Below are 22,421 nucleotides of genomic sequence, written 5' to 3'. Positions count from 1 at the left end.
AAAGCACCTTGCAAATCTTAAAGTACTATATTACTGTTGTTTATTTTCTTGTTATTTATTTCCAAATGTTAAGGGAGAAGATGGTGTTACCAGGAAATTTAGGCTAGAAGTCTGAAACTCAAGGGACTAGACTGGACTTAATTCACACAATAGATTAGCTTAGTAGTTGATGGGGGATGAGGCTTACTCAGAATATATTCCACCTGTGTAGCAAACTCAGACTCCAAGTCAGGCTAGTGGTCTGAGCACTGGCCTTTTTGGAATTCAGTGTATTGTTTGAGGTCCAGTCAGAGCAACTTCCTTGGTCCCAGATTTTCTGAAGTCAAGCTAGATATCTGAGACCACATGAGTCAGATCAAAAGAGAATAGAATGTGGAGTTGAAAAACTAAGAAAGATAAAAGAAGATAGAAAGATAAAAGAAGATAGAAAGATGCAGATGTGAACCAAGAGACAAACAGAAGCCCAAGTGGTAAGGTCATATCTAGTAGAAATGATCAATTCTGAGGATTAATTATGAGGCATACTCCCCCAATCTATGACAAAGAGGTCATAGAATGGAGAAACAGAATAAGACACAAAATTTTCATAAAATTTAATTAAAATATGCTTTGCTTGGCTATGTACTTTTGTTATAAGAACTCTTTTTTTAAAAGGGGAGGAGTGAGAAGATAGTTTTTTAAAAATGAATTTATTTTAATTTTAAGTACTAAAACTTAAATATACAATAAGAAAATAAAAAGAAATGTATTACAAATTTAAATATTAAAATTTAGATAAAAAATAAGAAAAGAAAAAATATTACCATGTGCAAAGCAGAGTGATTCAAAATATACAGCAACAAATTTCCATTCCAAGAAAGCTTATATAATAAATACTACACATTGTGTTCAGAACTGTCTATCTTTTCTTTGTTTCCTTGTAAGTTTTCTTTGGTTCTCTGCTATGCACTTTTTATTTTGTTCTTTTTTCCCCTCTCCTCCCCCCAACCCAGAAGGCTATAATTAAGCATGGATATATTTATATACATATACATATACATACATATATACATTCACACACCTATACAAACATACATATATACATATACACATAAGGATATATACATACATACACATACATATACTTAGATATCTACCATCATACTCATATATAGACATATACATTCATATACATTTAACATTTGCTTTTAAAACTTTGGGTTACAAATTTTCTCCCTTCTTCCCTCCTTACCAACCCTCATTGAAAAGGCAAGCATCTCAATACAGGTTATAAATGTGTAGTCATGCAAAACACTTTCGTAGTAATCATGTTGTGCTAGGCTCTTTTTTTGATCATGGCTTTCAGATAGTTCAATAATTTTTGAGTTCTCTCTCCTGGATCTATTTTCCAGGTCAGTTGTTTTTCCAATGAGATATTTCACATTCTCTTCTATTTTTTCATTCTTTTGGATTAGTTTTACAGTGCCTTGATTTCTCATATAATTGCTAGCTTCCAATTGTTCCAACTTGATTTTTAAGGAAGTATTTTCTTCAGTAAGCTTTTGGACTTCCTTTTCCATTTGACCAATTTGCTTTTTAGGGCATTCTTCTCCTCATTGGCTTTTTGGACCTCTTTTGCCATTTGGGTTAGGCTATTTTTAAGGTGTTATTTTCTTCAGTATTTTTTGGGTCTCCTTTAGCATCACTCTCAGTTTTTACTCTACTTCTCTTACTCAAAATCATTTTTGAGCTCCTCCATGGCCTGGAAACAATTCATATTTTTCTTACAGGCTTTGGGTGTAGGAGCTTTGGCTTCATTGTCTTCTTCTGATTGTGTGTTTTGATCTTCTTTGTCACCAAAGTAAGATAATATAGTCTGACTCTTTTTTGCACTGCTTGCTCATGACCCCAGCCAATTACTTGAGTTGTAAACTCTTTGTTAAGGTAGGGGACTGTTTCCAGTGTGGAGAATGTATTGCCCCAAGCTTCAGGGGTTTTGTGCATCTGTTTTCAGAGATAATTCTAGGGACCTGTAAATTTTCAGTTCTCCCAAAGTGATCATAGGATCAAGGGCAAGGTGTTTACTCCTTTCCTTGCCTGTCCTCTGCTCTATGAGGGACCACAAGCACTCTTTTCTGCCTTGGACTGTGAGGAGGATTTCCTCTCCACAGCCACTACAAGCTCCACCATGCCAGTGCTCCTCCTCACCCCAGGACCGCCACCCAGAACTGTAACCCAGATCCACACAAAGGCAAAGCAAGAGAATCCTGCACCAGCAGAGAGATCCCTGCAATCCCTTTCTGATCAGTCACTTGATTCCCCTTCAGTCTGTGGGCCAGAAGCTCAGGAGGCAGCCACTGCCCTGGGTCCAAGTTTGGGGAATGGAGGTGGGATCCCATGTTTCTCTCTCACCTCAGAAACAGACTTTTCCCACTGACCTTCTAAGTTGTCTTTGGCTTTCATGGGTTGAGAAGTCTGGAAACCACCACAGCTGCCTGTGATTCAGTCCTCTGAGGCCTGCTCCAGGTTTGCCACGGCCTGCACATCCACACCAAACTGCACTCAGCTCCCAGCCTGGTGTGATATACCTTTCTTATCAACCATCCAGGCTGTCTCAGTCTGGAAATTTGTTTCACTTTGTCTTTTTGTGGGTTCTGCTGCTGTAGATTTGCAGTTTTAAGTCAACAAGTATTTCCATGTGCACTTCTCTTTTTCGGTTACTATGTGTACATGCCCTTTTATCTCATGTTTAAATTTGGGAAAAATAATATTAAAAAGATTAGACCTGGTAGAGATAAAAAGCAATGTGATATGTTTTGCTTTGATAAAGAGTAGGAGTAGAACAGTGACATCTAACCTTATATCTTATAGGAGATAGTCATGAAGAAAACAATGGTCTGAGAGAAATCCCTGTGATTTTGAAGGAGGCAAGCCACTTAAAAGATTTTGAAGGAAGCTAAGTTAGCATTTTAACCTAGTTCCTTCCCCCTTTCTCATCACACTTTTAAATATGGGGGGTGGAAGAGGTATTAGAAATTACATGGGCATAGGCATACCTATTTGTATAAGAGCCATGTCAGTCAGACAATAAATGCTTATTAAGCATCTACTATGTGCCAGGTACTATGATGATTACTGGGGAAACAAAAAATAGGCAAAAGACAATCCATGCCCTTAAGAAACTCACAATCTAATGAAGGAGACAACACAAAAACAAATATGTAAAAGTAATCTACATACAAGATAAATGGGAAATAAACAGAATTAAGAGGGACTGGGAAAGACTACTTATGAACTTGTAAGGTGACATAATGCAGAATAGGGCCATAACCTCAGTTTACTCATTTGGAAAATGGGGATAATAATAAAACTTATATCCCAGGCAGAGTTGTTGTGAGGATGAGATAATATTTGTACAGCACTTAACAAACCTTAAAGAACTATACATAAATGCTAGCCATTATTATTAATGATGATAACAAGAACAATAATGGGTTTGGATTTTGAGTCTTCATTATATTAAGGATTTAAAAACTTATAGTGACAGTTATTATGTATAATGTCATAGATATTATATATACTACCTTATACTTAAATGAGAGGAATGCCTAGAAAAGCAGACTTGGCCAAATGGAAAAAAGATGTGCAAAAATTCACTGAAGAAAAGAGCTACTTATAAAGTAAAATTGGTCAAATGATACAAAAACTCACTGAAGAAAATAATTCCTTGAAAATTGGAATTGGGCACGTGGAAACTAATGACTTTATGAGACATCAAGAAACAATAAAACAATCAAAAGAATGAAAAATTGAAAAAAATGTGAAATATCTCATTGGATAAAACAACTGACCTAAAAATAAATCCAATAGAGATAATTTAAGAATTACTGGACTAATTGAAAGCCATGATCAAAAAAAAAAAAGGAGCCTAGATATCATCTTTCAAGAAATTATCAAGGAAAACTGCCCTGATATCCTAAAATTAGAAGGTAAAATAGAAATTGAAAGAATCCACCAATTACATCCTGAAAGAGATCTCCAAATGAAAACTCTGAAGAATATTATGTCCAAATTCCAGAGCACTTGGTTAAAGAGAAAAATATTGCAAGAAATCAAAAAGAAACAATTCAAATATTGGGAAGCTATAGTCAGAATAACACAAGATTTAGCAGCTTCTACATTAAAGGATCAGAGGGCTTGGAATATGATATTCCCAAGGCAAAAGAGCTAGGATTACAACCAAGGATCACCTACTTAGCCAAACTGAGTATAATTCTTCTGGGGGGAAAATGGATATTCAGTGAAATAGAGGACTTTCAAACATTTCTGATGAAAAGACCAGAGTTGAATAGAAATTTTGACTTTTGAATACAAGACTCAAGAGAAGTATTTAAAGGCAAACAAGAAAGAGAAATAACAAGGAATTCAATAAGGTTAAATTGTTTACATCCCTACAAGGGAGGTAGATTATGGAAAGTAAATGTCAGAAGAAAACACTTGAGGATAGACAGGGTGAAAGAGAGAGAGTACGATAAACAGTGAGAAAATAGGATGGAGGGAAATACACAGTAATCATAATTGGAAAAAAAATTTTACGATGAGTGTCTCTGATAAAGAGCATGTTTCTCAATTATATAGAGAACTGAGTCAAATTTATAGAAATAAGAACCATTCCTTATTTAATAAATAGTCAAAAGATGTGAAGTCAGTTTTTAGATGAAATAATAAAAGTTAACTATAGTCACATAAAAATGTTCTAAATCACTATTGATTAGAGAAATACAAAGTAAAATAACTGTTAGCTACCATCCCACATCTATCAGATTGGTTAATATGACAGAAAAGGAAAATTACAAATGTTGAAGGGGATTTTGGAAAATCAAAACACTAATGCATTATTGGTGAAATTGTATACTGATTCAACCATTCCATAGAGCAATTTGGAACTATACCCAAAGGGCTATAAAACTGTGATGTCCCTTGGACCAAGCAATACCACTACTAGGTCTACTATTTCTTTGGGATCAAAAAGGTTAAAAAAAAGGACCTATGTGTACAAATATATTTATAGTAACTCTTTTTGTTGTGGCAAAGAATTGAGGGGATGACTGTCAATTGTGGAATGATGAGCAGGATGCTCTCACACAACCTGGAAAGACTTACATGAACTGGTACAAAGCAAAATGAGCAGAACCAGGAGAACATAGCATACATTAACAACAATATTGTATGATGATCAACTGTGAATGACTTAGGTATTCTTAGCAATGCAATGATCCAAGATAATTCTGAAAAACTTATGATGAAAAATGTTATCCATCTCCAGAGAAAGAATCGATGGAGTCTGAATATAGGTCGAAGCATATTTTTTCTTTATCTTATTTTTCTTGGGTTTTTTTGTCTGTTTTCTTTCACAACATGGTTAACATATGAATATAACTGTACATGTATAACCTATATCAAGGGCTTGCCTAGTAAATGTGGAGAGAAGGGAGTGAGGGAGGGAATTTGGAATATATTTTTTAAAATGTTGAAAATGATTTTTACACGCAATTGGGAGAAATAAAACATTAATTTTTAAAGTTGCAAAAATGCAGATGAGGGAATTATAAGGAATTGACTTTATTGTCCCCACTGGAATGCATCCCTTCTTCCACCTTTATTAGCTGAGAAATACTACTAAGAACCACAACAGAACAAGATTATGCTACAAATTACTTTCTCTGTTCTTAAACACTCAAAGATTCTGCTGCAACTTTTCCAAGGCTACTGTTCTTAATCATTATCCACCCAGGGAACCAAAACCAATTTTCCTAAATAAAAAAAGACATACTATTGTTTTTACAAAGGCCACTTCATCTTATCTTAGAAGGAAAGGTGGATAAAGGAAAAGCATTAGTCTAACCTTGCAATTACTTCACATTTCATTAGCCTGCCCATAGGTATTCTGCTTTTAGTCTATGCTACCCTTTACAATAAGGCTATTATAGTGGAAAGCTTCCTTGGTGGCTGACCATGTTTTGGCTATTCCTGATGTTTATTTATTTATTCTTAGGAAAGGGTCTGTGAAGTCTGCTTGCAGTCCTTAGATGTATGTTTACATTTCCTTGGGCTTCAGCAGAACAACAATCTGCCACCTTGTAACTTTCCTCTAGTATGAATTATGCATCAGTGAGTGTCATTGATAACCAGGCAGAAAGCTTCTGCAATATTTAAAGGGCAACAGCAGTGGTGAGAGAGTAGGATGGGAATGGAAGGGAAGGGAAAGAAAAGGAATGGAAGGATACCAGTGCTGCTTAACACAATAGGGTGATGGGAAATTGAGAAGCCAAGCTTGCCTATAACTGTGGGAAAGTAAAAATAATCACCAGGAAGGAATATGCTCTTTTCTGTGTTAATAGGATGTGACACTGAGGAATGTCACTGATTTCATCCAAGCAGCAGGCTCTGGCTCAACCTCCTGCTGTCTTGTTGTTGTGCATACCTTACCACCCCTCACCCAATTATAGTAAGAAACCTACTGAATGGAACTCAAATCTTTTCTCAAGGAAAACCTGTTCAAAACCTTTTGTTATTTTATCACTTATCTTGAAATTTTTCATCTCAGTTCAGTCCTGGTGCCTGAGACAGTAGCAGAGGCTATGGTTGTATGATGGGATCAACAATGTTCTCAGCTATCAGAACCTGTCAATACGAAGGATGAATCAATTTTGATTTTGATTAATGAGTATATTCTCTAGGTGAAAGAGAACATTTCATCACACATATAAAGGATGTGGTATTATTCATTTAAAAAATAATTGTGTAAAGGACTTTTAGTAATTGAATCCATTTGCATGCTACTATTTGGACCTTTTCACATTCAAAGTTGACATTGATCTTTATTTCAATCCATTGGACCTTACCAAGTGCCCTGCAGCTTCACCTTAAGGACCACATAGCCCTGTGAATCAAGTGAATATATACACATATACACAACATATGTATATCATTCATGTATATATGCATGTACATATATGTGCATGTGAATATATGTGTATATGTGTGTAGATAGATATTCCCTCCAATTAGAATATGTGCTTATTTAGAACATGGACTTAGACTATCCTGCTTTTCTATTTGTATCTCCAGTTTTTAGCATAGTGTTTTGATTTAATAAGTGCTTATTAAATGCTTTTTAATTTGTTCATCCATTCATCACCCCTAAATAAAAAGATTGAGTTGGTGCTGGGGGACACTTGCTTCTAGGGAAAGGCTTTTGTACAAGTTAAACAAAGCCTGTTTCCTACTTCTTTCACAGATTCATTGGATCACAAAGACCTTTAAGTCATACCCTATTATGTGCTCTTTGGCTTCTTGGCTTCTAGATTTCTCCTCTATCAGGCTACTGGAGAAGGAGAAAAGGAAGGTCAGAAGATAAAGGCCCACTCCTTCAGAATGTTCACACTGAAGGAGAATGAGAAGATCTTCCTCCATGTCTGAAGCTTACAGAGTCCTAGGATCATAGATCTCTACTTGGAAGGGACTTCGGAGGTCATTTAATCAAATTTTCTAATTTTATATATAAGAACTGTATATAAGATCTAAGTAGGCTAAGTGATTTGCCACTAGGAGGTATTTGATGCTGCCATTACATATTGAGGGTGATACATTGGAGGTTTGCACTCCATAAGGATTTGCAGATAGTTTTTAGAATTCAGTGAAGCAATACTAGATTCATAGAATCATAGAAGCATAAATTTAGGGCTAGAAGGGAACTCAGAGAGCATCCAGCCAAACCCAATTATTTTACATATGAGAAAATTGAGGTTCAGCAAGATTAAGTGACTTGCCTTTGTTCAAAATCTTAGTTGTCAGAGGCAAAATTTGAACTCTTGCTGCTAAGTCCAGCACTTTCATCATTACCCAGCATGACCCACAGCAAACCTCCCAATTGAGACCTAAACCAGATTAAAAGGTAATTGGGAAGTATTTAACACAATAAATAGAAAGATAACACATGGTAATATTAATTTATGGTTTTCTAAGTCAATATTCAATGACAGGCATCCATTTTTTTTGAGTTTGACATCATTGCCACACTCTGTTAACAAAATTATACAGAATTTAAATAGAGAAGAATGCACCACAGCAATATCAGCAGTTCTAAACCAACTTTCTAAATGATGCACCACTCTGCTTCACAAAAATCATTTGAATATTTTTTAAAGGACCAAACAGAGACACATACTAGAAAGACTCAGTTAAAGAACGTTACCTATTGATACACAAGTATAAATTGAGGACTTGTGTGCAGCACTCTTCACTGAGCACCACTGATGGATACTGATGAATCTGAAGGCACTCTCTGACCATGAAGGCTTCACAGTCTCATTGATGATAAAAAATATACATGCATTAAGAAGTGTAATTATTCTCTCTTCTTCTGTTCTACTTTCCTCTTCTGCATAGTTAAGTTCATTATCATTATCAACAAGTATTTATTAAGTGTTTACCATCTACTACTCATTCTGCTAAGCACCAGGGACACAAAGAATGGCAAACTGGGATGTTTCTGGAATGCAAAAATTTGTGCAGATGCTGCCTCAAGGCATAAAGGGATAAATTTCCTATTTATCCTTAAGTAATGGCAGAATTTCTGGGGTGAATGGAAAGTGTTTGTGGGGTAGATTATTTAGGAGTGCTAATTAGTAAGAAGTATATAGCATATTACCTCACACCTATCAGATTGGCTAATATGACAATAAAAGAAAATGACAGATGTTGGAGGGGATGTGGGAAAACTGGGATAATAATGCACTGTTGGTGGAGGTGTGAACTGATTCAACCATTCTTGAGAGCAATTTCAAACTGTGCCTAAAGCACTATAAAATAGTGCTAGGTCTATATCCCAAACACCCCCCCCCCCCAAAAAAGGAAAAGGATCTATTTGTGCAAAAATATTTCTAGCAGCTCTTTTTGTTGTGGCTAAGAATTGGAAATCTAAGGGATGCCCATCAATTGGGGAATGGCTAAACAAGCTGTGGTATATGATTGTAATGGAATATTATTTTGCTGTAAGAAATGACAAGCAGGATGATTCCAGAAAATCCTGGACTTACATGAACTGATGGAAAGTGAAGTGAGCAGAACCAGGAGAATGTAGTGCACAGTGACAGCAATATTGTAGGATGAAGGACTGTGAATGACTTAACTATTCCCAGAAACACAATGATCCAAGCCAATCCCAAAGGACTAATGATGAAGCATACTATCTGCCTCCAGAGAAAGAACTGATCTTGTTTGAATACAGGCTGAAATATGTTATTTTTTATTTTCTTTCTTTCATTCTTTTTTCTTTTATTCAAGCCTTCTTGTACAAAATTAATTATGTGGAATACATTATTGAACATGCATAATCTATATCTCATTGCTTACCATCTCAGGGGGGAGGGAGGGATAGAATTTGGAACTCAAAACTTAAAAAAAACCAAATGTTAAAATTGTTTTAAGGTGTAATTGGGGAAAAGATCTAATTTGGGGAAATTATATATATATATATATATGTATGTACATACATATATATATATACATACAATAAAAAGAAAAAAAAGATAATAACAATTTTTTAAAAAGAAAAAAAATAAAAGGCCAAAAAAAGAAGTACATATAATTTAGGGGTTTGGTGGTAATTTTCATATGTGCATATTAGCCTGTAACTTGGTACTAAGACAATGTGGTACTCAAGCCCATACAGCTAGTATTAAGCTTAAAACCAAGTTTTAAGTTTAAAACTTTTAAACTAAAACTTTTAACCTCAAACCAAGGGCTTTAGTTTCCATGTTCAACTCTCAGTTGATAGACTTACATGGGCTTAGAGCATGTGCAAATATTCTGTGACTTTCTGGTCTGCTTTAGTCATGTGATGACTAAATGTTCTTTTGATTGGCTATTGAACTGAAACAGGGCATGCAATCAAAAGGCACTAACTCTTCTTCTTTTGCTGCTGATTGTATTCAATGAGAAGGTAAAGACTATTGCAAGCCTCTGGGTAGGGAGAACATGTGCCAGTGACCTATTTGACCGATATGGTTTGATATGAATGTATGAGTCCACAACCCTGCTATTGTTCCAATCTCTTTTGTGTCTGTTCTTTCCTGCCTTAGATGAAGGAGCATAGACTGTGATTTTGTGAGATTGATAAGGTCATAAGAGCAAGCTGCCAAAAATCAAGTGATGGGAGAACATACCAGTATTTGCAGAAACCTGAGTTGCTTTGCCAGCTCATCCTTAAGGAGTGAGCAAGACTGAGACTAGAAGTGGCTTGACCCTATAGCCAAGATATCAAGAGGTCTTACAAGCAAGGGATCAATTCTATCCATTGTCTATAGTGAATTCAGAAGTGAACTTGGTGAAGCAAATGTATTCTAGCAACTTAGGCCACTCTTCCCAAGGACTGAGATGGTACAGGGGAGTGTCTGCCCTAAAGTATTGGTGTGAAAAGTTTGTGCTTTTGTTTTTGTTATATCTTCTTAGGAAATGTTCCTTGATTACATGATTCCAATATTCTTATATTCCAATATTCCCATGATTACAATATTACTAATTACATGAATTTCTTAAAGAATACTCAAGTGTTAATCACTGTAGGGTATCAATAATAAAAAAGAGGGGCAGAGTCAAGATGGCATAGGGAAAGCAGTGACTTGCTTGAGTTCTCCCCCCAAACCCCTCCAAATACCTATAAAAAAATGGCTCCAAACAAATTCTAAAGCAGCAGAACCCACAAAAAGACAGAGTGAAACAAATTTCCAGCCAAAGACAACCTGGATGGTTGATCTGAAAGGTATATCATGCCAGGCAGGGAGAGGAGCGCAGCTCGGTGTGGGCGTGCAGGCCGCAGCGAACCTGCAGCAGGCAGCTGTGGTGGTTTCCAGATTTCTCAACCCATGAATGCCAAAGACAACTTAGAAGGTCAGTGGGAAAAGTCTGTGACTGTGGTGAGAGAAGGAGCTAGGTCTCAGCCACCTCAGGGCCATGGCTGTTTCCTGAGCTTCAGGCCCACAGACTGAGGGGGAATCGAGTTGCTGATAAGAGGGGGATTGCAGGGATCTCTTTGCCAGTGATGAGGCAGGAATCTCTTGCTTTACCAGTGCTTGGATCTGAGTCACAGTTCTGAGGGGTGGTCCTGGGGCAAGGAGGAATGCTGGTGTGGTGGAGCTCATTGTGGTGGTGGAGAGGAAACACCTTGCCCCTTATCATAGCACCTTGGAAGAACTGAAAATTTTCAGGTCCCTAGAAGTATCTCTGAAAACAGCTGCAGAAACCCCCAAAGCTTGGGACATTCTCCACATTGGAAACAGACTTTTACCTTCACAAAGAGTTTAAAACTCAAGTGATTGGCTGGGATCATGAGTAAGCAGTGCAAAAAGAGTCAAACTATATAATCTTACTTTGGTGACAAAGAAGATCAAAACATACAATCAGAAGAAGACAATGAAGCCAAAGTTCCGACATCCAGAGCCTCCAAGAAGAATATGAATCAGTCCCAGGCCTTGGAAGAGCTCAAAAGGGATTTTGAGAAGCAAGTAAGAGAGTTTTGCAAGAAAATCATGAAAAACAAGTCAACAGCTTGCTAAAGGAGACCCACAAAAATACTGAAGAAAATAATACCTTAAAAAATAGCCTGACCCAAATGGCCAAAGATGTCCAAAAAGCCAATGAGGAGAAGAATGCCCTAAAAAGCAAAATTGGCCAAATGGAAAAGGAAGTCCAAAGGCTTACTGAAGAAAATACTTCCTTAAAAATTAGAATGGAGCAATTAGAAGCTAGTGACTTTATGAGAAATCAAGACACTGTAAAAGAAATCCAAAAGAATGAAAAATTAGAAAACAATGTAAAATATCTCATTGGAAAAACAACTGACCTGGAAAATAGATCCAGGAGAGAGAATTTAAAAATTATTGGACTATCTCAAAGCCATGATCAAAAAAAGAGCCTAGACATCATCTTTCAAGAAATTGTCCAGGAAAACTGCCCTGATATTTTAGAACCAGAGGGCAAAATAGAAATTGAAAGAATCCACTGATCACCTCCTGAAAGAGATCCCCAAAGGAAAACTCCTAGGAATATTGTAGCCAAATTCCAGAGTTCCCAGGTCAAGGAGAAAATATTACAAGCAGCCAGAAAGAAACAATTCAAGTATTGTGGAAACACAATCAGGATAACGCAAGATTTAGCTGCTTCTACATTAAGGGACCGCAGGGCATGGAATATAGTATTCTGGAGGGAAAAGGAAATAGGATTACAACCAAGAATCACCTACCCAGCAAAACTGAGTATAATTCTTCAGAGGGAAAAATGGTCATTCAGTGAAATAGAGGACTTTCAGGCATCCTTGATGAAAAGACCAGAGCTGAATAGAAAATTTGATTTTCAAATACAAGACTCAAGTGGAACATGAACAGGTAAACAGGAAAGAGAAAATCATAAGAGACTTATTATGGTTGAACTGTTTACATTCCTGCATGGAAAGATGATATTTGTAATTCATGAGATCTTTGTAAGTATTAGGGTAGTTCGAAGGGAAAAATTATATGTACGTATATATAGATACAGATAGATAGACAGACGGATAGATAGACAGATAGATAGATAGACAGATAGATAGATAGAGGGCACAGGGTGAGTTGAAAATGAAGGGGTCATATCTGGAGAATAAAATTAAGGGTGAGAGAGGATTATATTAGGAGAAGGAGAAAGGGAGAGGTAGAACACGGTAAATTATCTCACAAAAAAAAACAGAAAAGAAAAGGCTCTTGCAGTGGAAGGGAAATGGTGGAAGGTGAGAGGGAATGAGTGAATCTTATTCTCGTGGAATTTGACTTAAGGAGGGAATAACATACACACTCAATTGGGTATGGAAATCCATCTTGCCCTATAGGAAAATGGGGGGGAAGGGGACAAGAGAGTAGGGGGATGATAGAGAGGAGGGCAGATTGGGAAAGGGGGTAATCAGAAGCAAGTACTTCTGAGGAGGGTCAGGGTCAAAAGAAAGAATAGAATAAATGGGGATGTTGGATAGGATTAAGGGAAATAGAGTTAGTTTTTCAAAGCATGCCTACTATGGAAGAGTTTTGCATATCTGCACTTATACAACCTATATTTAGTTGCTTGCCTCATCAATGAGGGTGGGTGGGGAGGGAGGAAGGGAGAAAATTTGGAACCCAAAGTTTTAAAAACACATGTTTAAAAAAAGTTTTCACATGCAACTGGGAAATAAGAAATACAAGAAGTGGGTACAGAAATCCATCCTGCCCTACAGGAAAATTGAAGGGGAAGGGGATAAGAGAAGGTGGGGGAGAGATAGAAGGGAAGGCACACTAGGGGAAGGGGTATTCAGAATGTATGCCATCTTGGGGTGGGGGGAGGGGTGAGATGGGGTGAAAATTTGGAACTCAAAATCTTGTGGAAGTAAATGTTGTAAACAAAAATAAATAAATAAAATAGATAAATTTAAAAAATAATAATAAAAAGGAAGTATTAACTGTAATTGGTGATAGTCAACAAGTCAACAATTATTTATTAGGTTTTTACTATGCACCAGGAACTATGATGAATGCTGGGGATACAAAGAAAGGAAAAAAAAAAAACCAGTCCCTGTCCTTAAGAAGCTCACAATCTAATGGTGGAGACAATTATTTGTTGTTCAGTTGTTTTCAGTCATGTCTGACTCTTCATGACCCTATCTGGGGTTTTCTGGGCAAAGATACTGGAGTGTTTTTCCCATTTTCTTCTATAGCTCCTTTTGCATATGAGGAAACTGAGGCAAACAGGGTTAAGTGACTTGCCCAGGGATAACATAGTTAGTAAGTATCTGAGGCTAGATTTGAACTCAAGAAGATGAGTCATCCTGACTCCAGATCTGGTACTCTATCTGCTGTTCCACCTTACTGCCCAGAGACAACATGCAAAGTATATAATAATAAATTAGAGGTAACTCAGGGAAGGCATTTTATTGAGGAGATTCTGATCTAATCCAACAAACATTTATTAAGTGCCTACCGTGTTTGAGGCATTCTACTAGCAGTGGGGATATAATTAATAAAAAGAAAAATAGCTGTTGTCCTCAAGGACCTTACAATCTAGCGGGGGAAACAACATGCAAAAGAAGACTAGAAAGGGGTGTGGTTGTGGGTGGGACAGCAAGGGATATCCATAGATTTGAAACCAGACAGAGCAGCAGATGCAAAGTGGAATGGGAGAACCCACCAGAAAGGGGATTTGAGATGATCATAGTAGGGAAGATCATCCTTCTACCACCCCTCAGAAGCTACCCTAGGAGTCTGAGGAGGAGATGTAATTAGCCCTGAACTTCTGGGGACCAGGCTTGTCAGCACAAATGAGAGGTCAGATCAGGATTCCTAGAGTTAATAAAGGGTACAGAAGGATAATCTCTACCCAGCCATGGTGTGTGTGTTTGTGGGAGGGGGGTGTTGGATTTTGTATAGTAAAATTTATTAAACGTGCATGGATTCAACAACAGGAAGAGTCAATTTGGCTTAAGGTATGCCTAGATATTTGGCATCTCTACCATAGATATATCTGAAATGGATGTTAGTTTCCAGTTTCAGAGAACCAGGACAGTCATTCAAGTTTCCCATTTATTACACTTAAGAGAACACCGTGAGGATATATGGAATATTGGAAATATGACCTTGGAGTTAGGAAAACCTGTATTCAAGTTCCTTCCTTGATATGTAGTAGATGTATATGACCCCAAGCAAGCCACTAAACCTGTCAGTGTCATAGATATCTCTCAGAAACTGTAATTTGCATAGCAAATGCCAATCTTCACTGGCTAAAGGAGTTTCCTTATATGGAGCTCCAAATACCAGTAAACACACAAGTTGAGACCCTCCGTTCTCTTATGTTGAACACAGACCAAGATACACTTTTATCAACACAGGTGATTTTGGCATGATATTGAAAAACTAATTGTATGAATTCAGACAGACGGATTCCTAGCTGTAGCTGTTGGATTAATTTACTCTAGCGACAAAAAAAAAAAAAGATTGCATTGTATGGTGCAGCCAATTACACTGAGTTGTGTAGTATCCCAATGTAAATACCTACTGATATGATACACTCATGCCACAGTGGAAAAGGCTCCATAGACACAGTTAACTTAGTCTCTTACCTTAAGTGAACACAAGTGTTTTTGCAAGAGGGGTCAACATGGACATAGCTGAATTGTCACCTCCTGTGTATCATCCATTGGTTGAGCAAAGCTAAAGCTTAGGAGCTGTAAGGGATCTCTCTAATTAGCCTGCCCCATCTGTGAACAATAAATTCACTTTTTAATATTAAACAACAAAAAATTTTAAACAAAGGAGAAAAAGCACACCCAAACTATCCCTGATTGTAAATCAAAGTAATAGAGAAGATTAAGGTTAATGATTTTTAAAGTGAATATCACTATATCATTGCATAAAACTATGCCAGATGATCCATTTGGAAGTAGCCCAGATGAAATATGCAATAAAGCCAGAAATTGTAACTCAGAAGATCGAAACTCATATACTTCAGTATCATTTACAAAAGCGGATTTGGATGCTCAGTCAGAGCAATCAGAGTAAACGGCCAATTTTGGTGTAAACACTCCAACAAGCACTTGTCTCAAGTGCTGCCTGGCTCTGCCACCAGCTGATTTTTTTTTTCTGTATATATCAGCTCCAGTTTGGCTGACTCTGCCCACTTGTCAGGGGGGTGCTGGCCAGCATTCACGTCCTCCTTTCCTCAGCTTAATGGAAGTTACATGTTCTACCATGGCAGGTCTGTCAGCTTGGGCTTAATTTTCAAAGCAGGCCTCTGACTTTCTCTCTGCAGGAGTTCAATGAAATCTGTGAGATCACAATGTGAGTTGGTGGGCCTTGGCATGGCTGTCTTAGCTCTAGGCTCTTTTTTTTTTTCATTTCATTGTTTTAATGTCATCCAACTAAAATAGACTTTTTTTCCAGAAAGGAGGGAAGAAAAGCTATACACCATTTTTTTATTCTTTATAATATTTTGACTCTAACAGAAGGCACTAAGTCAGTCAGTCAATAAACATTTCTTAAAGTGCCTACTCTGTGCTAAGCATTGCGCTAAATCTTTGATATAGAAAAACTGAAAAAGAAAGTGACTGTTCTCAAGCGGATGAGGGGAGCTGATGATAAGCAAATGACAGTGACTTCTACTTTGTTGTTGTTGTTCAATTGTTTTGGTCATGCCTGATTATTTACGACCCCATTTGGCCTTTTCTTGGCAAAGGTACTGGAATGGTTTTCCATTTCCTTTTCCAGCTCATTTTACAGAGTAGGAAACTAAAGAAAACAAGGATAAGTGACTTGCCCAGAGTCATACAGCTAGTAAATGTCTGAGATCACATTTGAACTCAGGTCTTCCTGACTCTAGGCCCAGTGCCTATACTATACCACCTAGCTCCCTTGTCTTCTACTTAAGACATCTTAAAAGAAGATTCTTCTTCCATGAGTTCTACTTTATCTCACTTTCACCTACTGGATAAAACAATTTTCAGAGTATTGTTTTTTAAATGTATCTATTTATTAAAATTTTTACTTTTTTTCTTCTACTCTCTCTCTCTCTCTATATATATACATATATATATTCATATATATAATATATATATACATATTTCCCAGCATACCCTCTCTGCCCCTCACACCCACTACCACTGAAACTTCCCTGGTAACAAAGCAAAATAGTGAAGCAAAAGTGGCAAATGGAATTCTAGCATCAGACAGCATAAGCAACCTTTTGCTCCTGAAGTCCTTTACCTTTCTACTAAAAGAAAAATATGGTTTATTAGCCATTGTCTGGGACCAAGATTGACCATTGCATTTAATCTGAATTTGACTGCCTTTTGCCATTTTCATTTCTATTTTTGTAGTCATTGGGTATATTTTTCTCCTGGATCTATTTCTTTCTGTGTGCATCAGTTCATGTATGTTCCTTGACAATTTCACCTTATGTTCATCTCTTCATAGGTTATTGATCAGTCAAGGCTGCTTCTTTTGTCCTATGGGGGAATAAAAAGGATACTTACCCTAGGTGCCTAGAGTTACAAGTCCTGAATTCCCTGTCTCTGATAAAAGAAACAGATTCAGTGTCTATTGAATTAGGCCAATGAGACTCATAACAGATAATTTTGAAATATGCCTTGAAATTAATGGTTCAGTTAATAGGGAAGTCAGAGGAGGACACTCCTTGATGCTATCTTGTTGTTGGAGAGAAAACCCAGGACACTTCCCCTCTGGGAAGACAGAGGCCCCAAGGTATTTCAACCCCCATAGGAAACATCTCCACATACCTTGAAGCCATTGTCCAGGTGATGAAATGGCTGGGAGAGAGCTCACACCGTGTAAATTTATGTTTTTTTTTTAAATTTTGGAGCTCCGGGACAAAGCTTCAATCATCTCACATTCTGCAGTCAACATCTGAAATATCCAAATGATTAAATCTCAGGAGTGGCAAATGGCTTTTCAATAACACTCACAAAACTTTTGCTAAGACAAAACAGCATTGGAAATACATTTCTCATGAACAATCACCAACTGCTCTGGTGAGTTATTGCTACATAAAACTGAGAAGAGCTTTAATTGGCAAATATGACCAAAAGTTGTCTTACTGATCTTTCTAATGCTAATATCAACTTAATTTGCTATCTTCATCACAAAGACATTACAGAAATATCTGCAGCTACATGGCATAATGGATAGTGCTGGTTTTGGAATCAGGAAGACTTGAATTTAAATTTAGCCTCTGCTAAAGCCTTAGCTAAAACATGATCTATTACTGGAAACATATTGATGTCTCTCCAACTTAGTGAGAATTTTTAGACATTTACTAGCTGTGTGTTCCTGGGCAAATCACTTAACCTCTCAGCTTCAGTTTCCTCATCTGTAAAATGAGGAAAATAATAGCATCTACCTCCCCTAGTTGTGAGGATTAAATGAGATAATATTTACAAAATGCTTTGAAAACTTAAAATATTATACGAATGCCACTATTAGTTAATTATCATCTATGGTCTGAAAGAGTTATAAAGTATCTTTGTAATAAGTACAATATGTTTTTCTCTATCTCAGACATATGAAAACAAGGCAAAGAGGACTCAGTCATGAAAGTTTACCTAGAGTCTTGTAAGTAGTTTAAGCAGTCTTATTCCCAGAAACTTCTGATGCAATTCAACTTCTCAGTTCCTTGGTCTATGAAGTGATAGGATTAGATTTAATGAACTCCAAGATCCCTTCCAGTTCTTATGAACAGGATTCCTTGAAAAATAATCAGATCTATGCTAATTTTGCCTCTAACTCCCAAAGATCCATCAATCAAAACACATCATAGACATATAAACTAATCATGAAGCAGTCTTGTGATATAGTAAGAAATTTTAAGGTAATTAACATCCTGACATTTTGATATAGCTGACAAGAAGAGATCAGATGAATTTATGGCCAAGATATAATGTGTTTTCTCCCCATCTTCCTCAAGGCAAAGGGCATTATAATGTCTTATAAAGGGGCCAGCTAGGTGGCACAGATTGCCAGATCTGCAGTTAGGAAGACCTGAGTTCAATCCAGCCTCAGACACTTATCAGCTGTGTGTCTCTGGGCAATTTACTTAACCTCTTATTGCTTCAGTTTTCTCAAAAATGAGTATAATAATAATACCTATCTTGCAGGGCTCTTGTGACGACCAAATAGGATGTAATCATAAGGCACCTCGCCATAGTGCCTGGCAAATAGCAAGCACTAAAATAATTGTTAGCTGTAATTATGATTCTTTAGATTTCCTATAATGCTTAGCACATAGGAAGTGCTCCATAAATATTTTTTGAATGATCAGGCTTTCAAAAAATGTCTATAATGATATAGATGATAACTAATGCTACAGAGTCTTTCATTTAATTTTTGGTTAACTCAGTAAGAATCAAAGCTATTAATTACCAACATATCCTTAGCTGGACTGTGGTAAGGCATATTTAGATAATAGTTTCCAAAATGTTTGTCACTCTTTTGAAAAATCATGTATCATAATAACCATATATATAATGAATATGATAACCACACTTATTGCATTTTAAAATTACTATGGTAGTGGTTATTTGAATATAGGATAGCTTCCACATGATAATAATGTTCTGCTTCCTGTCAAAAGTTTCTAGAGGAACAGAGGGAAGTGGTAAAATGAAATAATCACAAGTCAAAATTTTTAGAATTTCTTGCTTTAGAGAGGAAGCCTCTAGAAGGAAAGGGCTAAGTCACTCTAATTCAACTTATTTTAATTTTATAAGCATTTATTAAGTGTCTACCATATGTGAGGTACCGTACTACTTGAGTTCAATTATGCTTAACCCACTGTAAAGGGCAGATTAATTCTTAATATGTGCCCCCATGCCTGATGCCCACAGACATTCCCCAGCAATATGCAGAAGCATATATCACCATAGTGTCTCTGAAGCTCCTATTGCTCTATTCTAAGCTATCTAGGTTTATTACTTGCCTAGGGCAGATTTGAATAGTAAGGCATGCCATAGCTCAGACCTTCATGACACCAGTGGTTATGAGGGCTTCTCAATAGCCCTCAGACTCCATGAGGGGCCTCTCTCCATAGCCATTTCAGCAGAAGATGCACTTTGGCAGACATCAAAGCATAAATTTGCAGGGGACAGCATTTTGCAGCTGCCTGGAAATGGTAATTTATGAAACTGCAATGACTATGTATGTACAGACAGGATTTTGTATATTTGACATCAAGGAACCATTTTTCCTCAAACACTTTTTCTCTGCTTTGTTTTAAGTATCCATTTTTCCCTTATTTTTTTAAATGACAAATTATCATGAATTGTCTACCTAAGTTTTGTCTGATGCATCTTTAGGGCATAAGGATGAGATTGGATTCTAAAAGGGTATGCTAGCAGAATGCAAGCACTAAAAATTCTCACCAAGTTGGAGAAACATCAATATGTTTCCAGTAATAGATAATGTTTTAGCTAAGTTGAAAAAAGCTCATAACTAGGAAGCTGTCCATAATTCAAAGAAACCATCTCTTAGGCATGGAGAAGGTTCCCTATATTGATAAAAATCATTGATTGTTTAGAGACAACAGAACTCTGGCTTTGGAATCAGAATTTGTTAAATTGTTTTTCAGTTGTATGCTACTCTTTGTGACCCTATTTGGATTTTTCTGGGCAAAGATACACAGAGTGGTTTACCATTTCCTTCTCCAGCTCATTTTACAGTTAAGGAAACTGTTGAGGCAAACAGGATTAAGTGACTTATAAAGCTATGTGTCTGGGGTCAGATTTGAACTCAGGAAAGTGAATGTTCCTGATTCTAGGCCTGGCACTCTATTTATTATACTACCAAACTTCCCCCAGAATTACAAGATCCTGATTCAAAACTCACCTCTGACCCATGTTACTGGTGTGATCCATGGTGACCTTGGACAAGTATATCAACATCCCTAGGCCTCTGTTTCCTCATCTACAAAATAAGAGGATGAAATAGATGGCTTATAAGGTTTGCTCTAGATCTATAATACTATGAAGTATTATCAAAGATGTTTATAATGAGACAATTTTGAAATGTTTCTAAAATGAGGGTGAATTATGAATTATTCCTTATAGTAATATTTATAAAAGGTGCTTCTTCATAGCTTTTCATTTTCTTGGAGGGGGCAGACAGTGGTGGTGAGGTATCAGGAAGTTTCCAAGGAGACAGATTAAACAGAATTTGTGTGACATGTTATTGAATTTGAGATTGACTTAATCTACTCTGAAATTGTTTCACATACATCAGATCAACAAAGGTGGGAAAAGGTGAAAATTACAAATGCTGGAGGGGCTGTGGGAAAACAGGTGCATTAATGAACTGTAGGTATATCTATGGATTGGCCCAATCATTATGGAAAACATTTTGGAACAATGACCCCAAAGTCATTAAACTGTGCATACTCTTGAACCTGGCAAAGGGACACAAAACTATGCACTACCTGCTACCAGACATATATCCCAAAGATATCAGTGAAGGAGGAAAAAGACTCATATGTACAAAAATATTTATAGCAGCTCTTTTCATAGAACCAAAAGAATTGTAAACTAAGGCAATGCCCATCAACTGATGAATGGTTAAACAAATTATGGCATATGAATATAATGCAATAGGTTTGAGTCATAAGAAATGATAAAATGGATATTTCAGAGGAAACTGGAAAGACTATGAAGTGAGCAGAACTAGCCCAATTTATACAACTAGAAAATTCTATAGAAAAGAAATGACTGAAAGACTTTAAACATCAAATCAATGTAATGGCAAACTGTGATTTCAGAGGACTAAAGATGAAGCATGGTATCTACCTCTTCACCAAGGAGACAGACTCAAGATGCAGAATGAGACATTTGTTTTGCTTTATTATGCATATTGATTATGAAAGCTTTAATCTGCTTTTTTATTTTTTAGTAAGAGGAAGAAGTGGGGAGAGAGAGAAAATAAATACTTATTAATCAGAAAAATAATAAAACAAAAATATAAAGAATTTTTTATATTTGAAAAAATATGGCTGCCCTGTTCCTGTTGGGGGGGAGGTGAGAGAGACAGGGGAGGGAGGGAGGGAGGGAGGGAGAGACACAGAGAGAGAGACAGAGAGACAGAGAGACAGAGACAGAGATCCCATCTTTGGCATTCTCTAGAATAGGGAAACACATGAAAGGAGGACAGAGACATGATTATCCAAATTTGGCCTCCACTCTTCTTTCCATTTACCTTGGAGTCAGATGATGGAGGTGAACAACTTTTGCTTTTGAATTCATAATTTTAGCCTTCCACTGATCAGATGAGAATGGTCAGGGTTGGAACTGTGGCAGCCACTGCTGATTTCTCCAGGAAAATAGGCAGAAAACAACATTATAGGAGATATATAAATCCAGAAACAAGAATGGAAATTGGACTCCAGAAAGGATCCTGAGTTACCTAGACTGTTGACTATTATGAATCCATTAGGTTGGTGACTTGGCAGAAAGAGAGAGAGAGAGAGAGAGAGAGAGAGGGAGAGATTTCCATCATCATCGCCTCCACTTTGCTTTTGTGTTCCTGATAGGAGCATTTGCAACCTCTTCCATTATTCTTTTCCATGAATGGATATATGTGACTGAGAAAACCTCTGCCATATCAGAGATCTGGAAGGGCAAGAGGGAAGAAGTTGAGGAGAAAGTTGGGTAAGACATCTTCATATAGGGTAGCTTGTTATATTTCTTTCAATTTTGCAATATGTAAAATAAACTAGGATCACAGTATGCTAAATTTCTGAACCTATGCATGTAAAGGATGACAAACAAAAAGAGGAGGGTCCAGGTGGGTAGAAGTCTCATGAGCTGCATGCAGACAATAGATTTTATATTT

This window comes from Vombatus ursinus, unplaced genomic scaffold (assembly GCF_900497805.2).
Source record: "Vombatus ursinus unplaced genomic scaffold, bare-nosed wombat genome assembly UNPS02014872.1, whole genome shotgun sequence".
In the NCBI taxonomy this organism is placed as follows: Eukaryota; Metazoa; Chordata; class Mammalia; order Diprotodontia; family Vombatidae; genus Vombatus; species Vombatus ursinus.
This window is presented reverse-complemented; position numbering follows the sequence as displayed.